Genomic DNA, 11600 nt, shown 5'->3' with positions numbered 1-11600 from the left:
TAGCCAGGACATGGAACCAACCTAAATGTCCATCGACAGATGAATGGGTAAAGAAGATGCGGATGGACCTAGAGTCTGTCATACAGAGTGAAGTAAGTCAGAAAGAGAAAAACAAATACCATATGCTAACACATATATATGGAATCTAAAAAAAAAAAAAAAACAAATGGTACTGATGAACCTAGTTGCAGGGCAGGAATAAAGAGGTAGACATAGAGAATGGACTTGATGACATGGGGTGGGAGGTCAAAGTTGGGGCGAAGTGAGAGTAGCACTGACATATATACACTACCGAATGTAAAATAGTTGGCTGGTGGGAAGCAGCTGCATAGCACAGGGAGATCGGCTCGGTGCTTTGCGACCACCTAGAGGGGTGGGGTAGGGAGGGTGGGAGGGAGGCTCAAGAGGGAGGGGATATGGGGACATGTGTATGCGCATGGGTGATTCGCTTTGTTGTGCAACAGAAACTAACAGAGTATTGTGAAGCAATTATACTCCAATAAAGATCTATTAAAAAATAATAATTTTAAAAAGATAGCCACTTAAAAGAGAGGAAAGGAAGCTTTGTTTCTTTTAATATTGTCTCTTTCTACCTAGTAATTCTTATTTTTCAACTGTAAGTTGAGTTTTTCTCCTTGCCTTATTCCTATTAAATTCATGCTTGAGAAGTATGCAGGTCAATACAAATAACCTTTAAAGGCACAGCCCTGGTCTCAAGAGATGAAAAGTGCCTGTACTCAGTGCTTTGTAAAGACTTGCCTGGATAATCTGAGAGAAGGCCATCAGTGATGAGCAGGGCCAGGTTCATTCGCGACTCACTCAATTCTTGTCCTTGGTGCTGTTGGGACGGCAAAAAGTAGTCAAAGCCACAGTCCTTACCTTTAAAGAGATGACTATCTAAGGGAGAGAAAATGTCCAAGCTTGAAACTCACAGAGAAAATTGACTCCTATATGCAAGACAGTATGGTTTGTATCATACACACACACGCACACACACACACACACACACACACACAGAGTCTTGGGATCAGGGGTGTGTTTTGTTGCCCCACAGCTTCACCCAGCTTCTCATCCAACCTGAAAGCTTTTCCTCTGCCTCAGAAGATGAAGGGTTGTGGCTCTTTAAAGCCCGCCCTGCCCCCTCCCCTGTCCCTCCCCTGAGACCTCCGGCTCTCTGCCATCACTTCTCTATTTTGGACTTTCAATCCTGTCTCCTCCTTGGCTCCTTTTCTATGTCCTTCAAACATGCTAATGACTCCCTGCTCTAAAAATCCTTCTCAAATGACTACTCCGTGTCACACCTTCCCTTCATCAATTTCACTTTTTAAGAAGGCTACCCTCACCGCCTCCACTGTCCCATTTTCCACCTCTTCCTCTACCTCTACAGTTCAGCTTCTGCCATGACCACCCTACTGAATGGCTCTCTCATACTCATGGCTGCTCTTGGGATGTAGACGATCCCCAAGTTTTGGTCTTGGGACTTGCTATTCACTTTCTGTGGATGATTCTTTCTACTCCCTGGCTGATGATTCCCACATGTGGTTTCCAGTCCTGATCCACATCCTGTGATACAGAGACCATATTTCCAATGACCCACTAAGCAACCAGTCTATCTTGCCATCCCAAGAAAACCTTGAAACTCAACATGCCGCAAATGGACTCATCTCCTTCCTCCTCTCAGCCTGCTCCTCCCCTAATCTGAGTGATAGTTTATGAAATCATCAGGCATCTAGGCATCTACCAGGCAGCCTACAAGCTAGAACCTCAGGATTATATTAGATGCCTCCTTCTCCTTCATGTCTCATATTCAACTGCTTCCTAATCATCTCTTAAATCTGTTCCCTCTTGTCATTTTACCCCTGGTCCTTTCAGTCCAGCAGACCCATCCACATACTTTGTCCTGGCTGCCCCCAAAAGCTGTGGACAATTACCATTTTAGGCAAGAACCCCAGATCTGTCCTTATTGTTCTCTACTCTCTGCTTCCCGATTTCTGCTTTGTGCCCCCAAACTTGATTTTCCATTTCTGTGGCCACTCTGGCTTCATTGGTTTTAGATGTCCATGTGATTTTCCACAGTGGTTCTCCACCTGGCTTCCACTTCTGGTTTCAGGTATAAAGTCACACCCTTAGTCTCTCGGAGAAACATCCTGGTCCATTCCTACTCCTGTGAGCCCTACTGGTCAAGCCAACCTCAAGGCTCCCACCTCTGTGCTTCCATAGTAATGTTATTCTTTATGTGCCTGTTCCTTTCACTGGACTTAAAGTTCCTTGAGGACAAGTACTGGCTATTATTTACTTGCCTTTGAATTTCATTACAGGCACAGGATAGGATTATTAAAATGGAAAGAGTGTGGTGTATACAGGAAACATTTAAGAATGATTCAAGGCAATACATGTCCTGTAGAAATACAGAGAGAGGGAGGGGCTGCTGTGGACTGAGTCAGTACAGGAAGCTGGATTCCAAGCTGAATACAGACATTGTAATTATATGCCCTGAAAACAGGAAAGTGCTGGTTACTCTGATGAAGTCTATCTTTTAACTCCTCCTAGTGCCCTGAATTCTCCACTTACTCTGTTACCTTTTCTTAACCCAGCTGGGATGACTACTGCCTGTAACACCAAGGAGAGCTGCCCAGGATGTCAGGAGAGGCACGGTGCAGCCAACAAGAAGCCATTGGCCAACAGCCTCCCTGCTGTGTTAGGGCCAGGAGTTTGGGAGGCCCTCTTCTCTGTTTACTTGGACCAAAGGGACCTTGGAGCTTCTCTTGGCCCCAGAGTAGCTCCGGAATCAGAAGTGTTCATCATTCCTACGAAGACACATCCAGGGAGTGTTTGATCATGAGTCCTCCCTAGAGCCAACTCTCCAGCCAAATGTGAACAGCCCTTGTATAATCCTGGCTAACGCTCAAGGCCTTAGGTTTTTCCAAAGAAGTATCCTGGGCCTCCTCATTGGTTTCTCCATTTATTGTTTCCTGTCAAGCTATCATGTGATTGGAATACTGCTGTCCTTAAGGCTGTGTCCCTTTGGTACCATGAGCTCAAGTTATTCTCCCTGTCCTCCTGGCCTCACCTGTAGCCAACCCCCTCGGCTGAGAGACCCCTGGACAGCACGGCAGCACCAGCCTGGATTGTGGTTTTTCCTAAGATGCTCCTCTAAGCTGTTCATCATAGCTGGTCTGTGAAGGGGACTGCTTGGATCTGGCTCATACTGAAGGGAACACCAGTCCATAAGAAGGAGTTGGATCACGCCATCTTCGCAGTTGACTTTTGGCAGCCAGGCCCTTCTTATTCTCCCCTCTCTGGTCCCTTCTTCCTTTTGGCCACTCACTCTTGCCTCACTGCTCTCCCAGCTGCTGAAGGCCCCAGATGTTCCAGAGGAGCTGCTAGATGTCGGCCAACCACACCATGAGCGGGCTTACAAAATGGTGTCCGAGGGCAAGCAAGTCTTGACCCCTGACCCTCTTCTGCATGGGTTTGTCCCTTCGAAGACACGTGTGTCCCCCGGATTTCACTGACTTCTTAAGCTTGCTGCTCAATGGTCTTATTCGTGGTCCTCGTGTAAGTCATCCCAAAACCCCTCTTCCGGTTTCCTGGGTTCCTGGAAAGCCTGGGTGAACTCTGTGAAAAAGTAGTTTGGTCATTTCGTAGCATATGAATACACATGTTCAGAACCCAAAATCCAAGTCGTAATAGGTTGGTTTCCAAACCTAAAAGAAGACCCTTCAAAAAGAAAGAAAGAAAACCATGGAACAAATACATAAATAAAAGAAAACAACCTAAGGTTCTCAAAAGCTTCTGTGTATCTCTTGAGGCACATCCATGTAAATGCCTTCTCCTCTTGCCCGATCCAACCTTGTCTCCAGACACAGATAGATGATAGACGGAGAGAGAGATCCAAGGAAAAAAGTGTCCAATATCACTCTCTTTAGAGCGGCTCATCATCTAATGGAGAAGAGCCTAGCTTTTCCACACACGTAGAACTCACTAAGCAAAGGCCTGGAATTTGTACCATCTCTGTGGATATAATCACCTTGTGTCAATCATGGGGTACATCAATCCCCTGGCAAATGTTTCCAGGTATAATGTAATTAATGCAGCACTGGGCTTGCTGATTTTTTTTTTTTTTTTGGCCACACCGCGCAGCTTGCGGGATCTTAGTTCCCCGACGAGGGATGGAACCTGGGTCGCCAGCAGCAGAGGCGTGGAGTCCTAACCACTGGACCGCCAGGGAATTCCCATCTGATACATTTTTTAAACCAATCCAGGCTGGGTCACCTTGAAGAACGCTTGTTCCTTTTCAGCAGTCGGGCCATAGGGCCCATCCTGATTCATCCTCTCCAGGTCCCGGGCTTTGAGCTGCCTGCCTAGTCTGGAGGGGGCCAGAGGATCATTCTTCCTTCCGATTCTGTGCTGCTCAGCCCACCCTTCACTCCCTCTTCCTTCCATGCTGCCTTCTAGCTGCGTCAGCGAGGGGTTCCCCTGAGAAACAGCCTTAGGTCGTTTGTACATAACTGGGCCTGCCCATCTTGACAAAGCACTTTCTACAAACCACATGAGGGAGGCAAAAATAACAATAATAAATAAGGCCTCCGAGGCCTCCATTAACCTCTGCCGATGCCGCCTGCGTGTCAGCTCTTACACGTTTATAGTGTCACCTAGAATCCCTGACGGGGCCACGCCAGCTTTCCCACATTCCCTCCCACACAGCAGCGCTGATGGGCGTTCCTCCCTGACAGCCCATCTGTCCTGTTCCGCGTGGCCGGGTCTGTTTCTCTCAGAAGTGCTCGGAGCCGAGCTGACCTTATTCTCATGACCGTGGCCTTGAGAGTTTCCAAATCCTATGCTTCCCTCTGGTCTTTGCTGCAAACCACGGAGTTGGCTGTTTGACGATGCGCCGCTTTGCAAGCTTGCCTTTGGGTCAGAAATCAGGGCTCTGATTTCTAAAGTCTCTGGGTTGGGTCTGTCTTGGGAAACCTCCACCCGCCAGGGCCCCAGGGCTCAGCCTTCCCAAGGAGTGTCTGCAGAGCTGAATGGGCCTCTCTCTCTTCCAACCTGCCCTTGTTCTTGCTGAGCTCAACTCTCACGGCTTATTGTGACATTGTCTTATCACTATGGCCTTGCCCTGAACAGCCAGGGTGATAAATGCACACCAGAAACTCACCTATAAATGGTGGCAAAGTCTTCCTCTCCACGAGGACTGTCATCTTAGTGAGCTGAGCACGGGCCAAGCCAGCTTAGACCTTGTTTGCAGTCTCTGGTCCGAACCACCACTCCATTCCGGAGTGGAATTTCATTATGCAGCTTCTGGACCTGATCGAGATCTCAAGTCTATCTTGAAGCGTAAATGGGGCAGGAGCTCCCTCTGCCCCCTCTAAACACCACTCGCTTCTCACACGGTTCCTCAGCCTCTGGGGTCCGGGGTCCCCAAAGCATTTCTTCTCTCATTTTATTAAGCTTGCATCAGCCAGTGTTTGGTCACCTAGCACGAGCCTGACCCGGGCCAGGTGCCGAGGCTCCCACCATGGTTAAGCTCACCGGCCCTGGGGGCCTACGTACCTGATAGGAAGCCGTGGGCTGTGGACAAAGTGCTGGGGGTCCCTGCGGAGGAGCTGGGAGACGTTTGATGTGGGTTTTAAAGCAGGACGAGGAGTTTAACACTGAGGGGGCAGCAGCGGTCCAGCCAGAAGGAAGTGCAGGAGCTCCCGAGGGGGCCCCGGGGGCTCTGGCGTGGGCAGGGTGTGGCATGGAGGTCCCTGTGTCCAGCTCGTGTATGACAGGCCTGGCCTGCGGTGAGGACGTCTGAGGCCACCGGTAGGTCCCCATGTGCTTGTCAAGGAAGTCAGACATTGTCCTACAGATGACAGAGTCACTGAAGGTGTTTAAGCAGAGTTGGGCCAGAAGTGTGGAGTGAAGAGTCCAAGCCTGGGGCAGGGAGACAAGTCATGATGGTCCTGGTCAGAGACGGTGGGGAGGCTGGCTTTGAGGCCGTGGGTAAGAAGGTGACATTTCTGGGATAGAATCAGCCAAATCTAGTCATCTGCTGAGTAGAGAGAGAGAAAATGAGGGAAGCATTGAGACTCACCCCGAGGTTTTGAACTTGAGAGGCTGGATCCAAGAGCGGAGGCAGGGTGAGGGCAGAGCGGGGGATGATGGGGTCGGAACGAGACTATAACGTCCTTGGCAATGTGGTGTCCGTGGCAAGAAGGCAGGGGGCAGAGGAGCCCTTCCTGAGGTCTGAGGGTGAGGAGAAGCAGGGACATGCTGGCAATGCCAGAGGTCTTTTCCAAAGTGGGGGAAAAAGCATATTTGTGAGGAGAGGGGAAGATGCAGTAGAGAACGGGCCGCCCTTCACTGGGTGGGTGCCATGAGCAGGCCTACCCCTTGCACTGAACACACATAGCGTGTTTCCAGCCTCATGAGTAGGGGTAATTATGCCCATTCTCCAGATGAAGAAACTGAGCCCAACTGTTGGTCCAGCCACTATGGAAAACAGGATGGAGGTTCCTCAGAAAACTAAAAATAGAATTACCGTACGATCCATCAGTCCCACTCCTGGCCGTATACCCGGACAAAACTATAATTCAAAAAGATACATGCACCCCTATATTCATAGCAGCACTATTCACAATAGCCAAGTCATGGAAACAACCTAAATGTCCATCGACAGATGAATGGATAAAGATGTGGTACCTATATACAACGGAATTCTACTCAGCCATAAAAAAGAATGAAATAATGCCATTTGCAGCAACATGGATGCAACTAGAGATTATCATACTAAGTGAAGTAAGTTAGAAGGAGAAAGACAAATACCATATGATATCACTTATATGTGGAATCTAAAATATGGCACAAATGAATCTATCTATGAAACAGAAACAGACTCACAGACATAGAGAACAGACTTGTGGTTGCCAAGGGGGAGGGGGGGAAGGAGAGGGATAGACTGGGAGTTTGGGGTTAGTAGATGCAAACTATTTAGAATGGGTAAATAACAAGGTCCTACTACTGTATAGCACAGGGAACTATATTCAGTATCCAGTGATAAACCATAATGGAAAAGAATATTAAAAAAAGAATGTATATATGTGTATAACTGAGTCACTTTGCTGTACAGCAGAACTTAACACAACATTGTACATTGTACATTGTACATCAACTATACTTCAATTAAAAAAAATTTAAAAAGAAAAGAAACTGAGCCCAACTGAGGGATTCTACCGGGGATGGGGGCTCACTGAGCAGCTGAAGCAGAGGAGGGAGTGGTGGGGAAGGGAAAAAACTGAGATCAGAGGGGAGCTAATAGAATGGGGTGGGGCAGGCATTTGAGGAGCTGAGGAAGGTCGGAAGTTTAGGCTTGGGATCTGGAACAGTTCTGATTGTTCCAGATCCCAAGACCAGGCACAAGGACTGGGGGTTCGATGGTTCGTTCACAGGAGCACGATGGTTACCCGGGAAGAACCAGCTGCAAAAAGCCCTCTGGGGATGGTGGCCAAGGTGACAGTGAGGCAGGTGTCTTCCTCTTCTTTCCTGCTCTTCCCTTCTCCTCACATATTCAGAGGTGTGTGTGTTCCCAACCCACTGTGTTTGGGAGTCAGTCTTGCTTTCTGCCTGCCTGTCTTTTTGAAGCATCTATGAACCACAAATAGACACAGCCCACATTTCACCTCAAAGATTTACTCTTTGTTTGCTCCCAGTTCCCAAGTTGAACTCTAAGCTGCTGTTGAATTTATCTGAGGTAACGAGGGATGGGGACAGCCTTGCATAATTGGAATCTGAAGAGAAGACAAAAGCTCATTTTAGCCAAAATTCCTGCATCCTTTCCCACCAAGTCTTTATGCCCATGTTGCCAGCAAATAGCCAATTGACGAGTCTGAGTTTGACTAGTTCTTTACGCAGCATCTCTGACCTTGCATGGTGACTGGGCGTTCCAGTTGGTCCAATGCACCACTTGTCAGGTCCTTCAAGATGTGGACATTTTGTGCTTGGGGTGGCCATCCTAACAGATCACAGTAAATCAAAGCTTTGCATCTACTGCTCACATATCTTTCTGCTGACGTTGGAAAACATACCCTCAATCAACAACGAACTAGTGAAATTACTGAATGGATAAACAGTTTAATGAATGAATGAATTTCTAAGCCATGTAAATGACATTTCTGGACAGTTCATCCAATGTGAGCGGCAACTATTATACAGACTTCTGTGAAGAAGCATGATCTTATTACTCTCAAGTTTTCTTCTATTTACTACTATCTGATCATCAAAGACCCAAACGTATTCTAATACGTGAGATGTTTTGGAAGATTAACCGGAACCAAGGTGAAATTTACCAGGGATTATATATAAAGTTATACATCTCAGTTTTTATTTTTAAAAAATAAATACCCTCCCAAGTACAGAATTATAGAATGGGAATAATAACATGTAAAATCACAGAGTGAAAGCAGACTACCGGACAATCATGCAATTTATCCATAAGGAAAATTAAGCCCAGTGAGATTCCAAGACTTGCTTAAAGTCTTGGCAAAGAGTGTTTGTTCAGAACCAAAATCCATTCGAAGAATCTTGAATTCAAATGAATTTAACCTTACAAACAGAGAAACCTCATAGAAACTAGTTGGAAGAGGTTCAGTGGGAACTTGTGGAAACTGACAAGTCATTGGTTAATTTCTCGGACTCTGTTTCCATGGGGCCCTTAGGGACTCCTCTCTGCTTCCGGAAGCCTCCTTCATGCCCTCTGCAGCCTGGTTTCCCTTCTTGCCCATAGCCATCCCAAAAGGCAGAGTCACTTCCACGTCTCCAGGACCTTCCAAAGGCTCCTCACGGGGCTAACTGACCTGGATGGGGTCTCCTAGGTCCAGGGGGAGAGGGTGGGGCTATCCCTTGTGGAGCTGGCAGAGGCTGATTCCCTAAGAAGAGGGTAAGGTTGGGAGGGCAAGACTAGCCACTGTAGTGCCCCCAGGATGGAACACAAAGGTCAGAGCCTAGCTAGCTGACTCTGGGCCAGCACTCCGTCGATGACTGGAAAGGTTGGGTGGACCCAAACACAACTGTAGGTGAAAGTGGCAGTGCACTGAAGGTGAAGGCAATCATAAGCAAGAAAGGAGGTGCTAGCCTCGCTCTATTCTCCCCTGCTCAAGTACCATCCAAAGGTGCACGGCTGACACATTTTTAAGAATAATCCAGAGACAATTTAGAGCACAGCCAGACAAAAAAGTGACATTGATGGTGAAGAGATTCAAAATTACGTTACAGAAGACATGATCGGAGGACTTGGCATATTTAACCTGGAGAAAGAGACTTAAAGGAGATGTCATTCTTTTGTCTGCATATTTGAAGGGTTGGCTTCATTCTTTAAGGGATTCTATGTTTGCATATGTCTGCAGAGGTTCAGAACAAGTACCAATGGGGAAAAACTAAAAGGAGGTAGACTTGGGTTTAAAATTAAGGTCAGCATTCTTTCCACTAGAGTTATCTAGAAATAGACTGCCCTGTCATGTTTCAGAAGTGATGGGATGATCACTTGTAAGGAAAGCTGTAGAGCTGATATATGAATTAAGAGATTTCTAAACTCTATTCCAGTTCTGGAATTCTATGACCCTGCTGCAGGTTCTTCTGGTTGGCTGGGTTGAGTGCTGTCACAGGAGCGAAGGCCACTGTGTGTGGTCAGTTGGGTCAGAGGTACAAGCAGATGCCACATGCCTCACTGTTGGGAATCAGCAAGTTGCCCTGATCTCATGTTGGATTCCTTCTGTCCTGGACCTTCTCAGGTCTGGTTTGAGACAAGCCTCCTTTGGCTAAGATACTGTGGATCATTCAAGACTCCCTACCATCTGCAGGAGTGGCCAGCGGGGCTGCAGTTTGACCGTTGAATGCCCAAGATATGAAACTGGCATCAAGAAGGTGCCTGAGACATAGCTCGTTTGGTTGCAAAGACCAGCAGCCCGTTCAAAGTAGCTCCGATTTTACAAAGAATAAGGGAAATGTGTTGAGGGATGCCTTTTAAGGATATAAAGAGGTTTTCTAGAAACTCAGGAAAAGCTGAACAGCACGAGCAAGGAAGGGCAGGACTTAAAGATGGTGGGGTGATCTTTCCCCTGTGACTCTTCACTCAAAATCCTTCAGAGGCCTCTGATTGCTGACCAGCTGATAAATTGTCTGGTTGAATCTCCTCTCCATCACCAGACTAATAATGTGGAGTCTGCAGGGCCTGATTATCCAGGGGCTGTACTTAGAGTAAGGTAAGCTAGAAGGAGAAATTGGGCTTGGGAAAATGAACCAAATCATCCAACACAGAGATGACCAACGGTCCTAGGTAAGCACTAAAATGTGCACTCAACCAGTCCATGTGAATTTGGGGTTGTTTATACCTTTACAGTTTTAACTCCTTTCTTCTTCCTCCACTGTGCCTTTCTCTGCATTTCTACAAACTTATATTTTTCCCCCTTGAGTCAACAATCCCCCCAAAACTAGATTGGTACGCCTGGTAAGCCAGGTGCCTGTTCCAAAGAGCTTAGGCAAGGAGATTGAATATCCAGCTTTGATTACTCATCCTAAAGAGCTCACTCATTAGTATGTGTAACAAATAATTACTGAGTGCTTAATTGTGAGCATAGCTGTCGACTAAAAACAAAGAGGTATAATCTATGGTTTATACCCTCAGGCAGCTTGCAGTCTATCTGGGAAACCAAGACATACACCCTTAAGCAAATAAATACAATTTAAGGTAATTCCTATTATCTCAGCGCTATGTGGATTTTAACCAGTCTTGTGCTAAAAGGAACCAGGTCCAGCTCATTCAGCGTGGTGCTAAGCAGAATCCAGCGTCTCCGTAAAGCCCTGAGAATCCCTGTTTCTCTGAAGCACTTAACTGCAGAAACTTTGACGTCCTCTGCAACTGATTATGCTGAGTCCAATTAATCAACATGCAGAATAAAGACGGAGCTCCAAGGATAAACAACAAGGTCCTACCGTACAGCACAGGGAGCTATATTCAATATCCTGTGATAAACCATAATGGAAAAGAATATGAAAATAAATGTATATATATGTATAACTGAATCACTGCTGTACAGCAGAAATTAACACGTTGTAAATCAATGATACTTCAATAAAGTTTTTAAAAATTATTTTAAATTTTTAATCATTGTTTAACCATTGAAATTCTAACATCAGAAAGATAAATATATTTCACTTCTGGAATGCTTGTACCAAAGGAAATAGCTCTACTTGAATGTACTGTTTATTTTTTTCACAAAGAATGTGTAATTTTCAGTGAATTATTACTTAGAATCAACTATAGCTATTAAGACTAATTACTTGTGGCAGCCAGAAATAGAGAACCCAATCTTTCATAGTATTAGAAATGTTCTCTCCTTGTTGAAAAGTTTTCCTGTTGGATTATTATTTTTATCACAGATGAAGATGTAAATTAGTAGCCAAAAAACCCCACAATCTGCAGTACTTTACGAGAGATCAAGTTTGGGAAACTAACATTAAAATCCCACAGAGTTCCATTTCTTTAAATTACGAAGGATATGTATTTATAGAAAGAAGCATCACACACGTTTTATTGAAAATAAAGATCTTTTCGTGGG

The sequence above is a fragment of the Balaenoptera ricei genome, chromosome 16, assembly GCF_028023285.1.
Source record: "Balaenoptera ricei isolate mBalRic1 chromosome 16, mBalRic1.hap2, whole genome shotgun sequence".
NCBI classification, from domain to species: Eukaryota; Metazoa; Chordata; class Mammalia; order Artiodactyla; family Balaenopteridae; genus Balaenoptera; species Balaenoptera ricei.
This window is presented reverse-complemented; position numbering follows the sequence as displayed.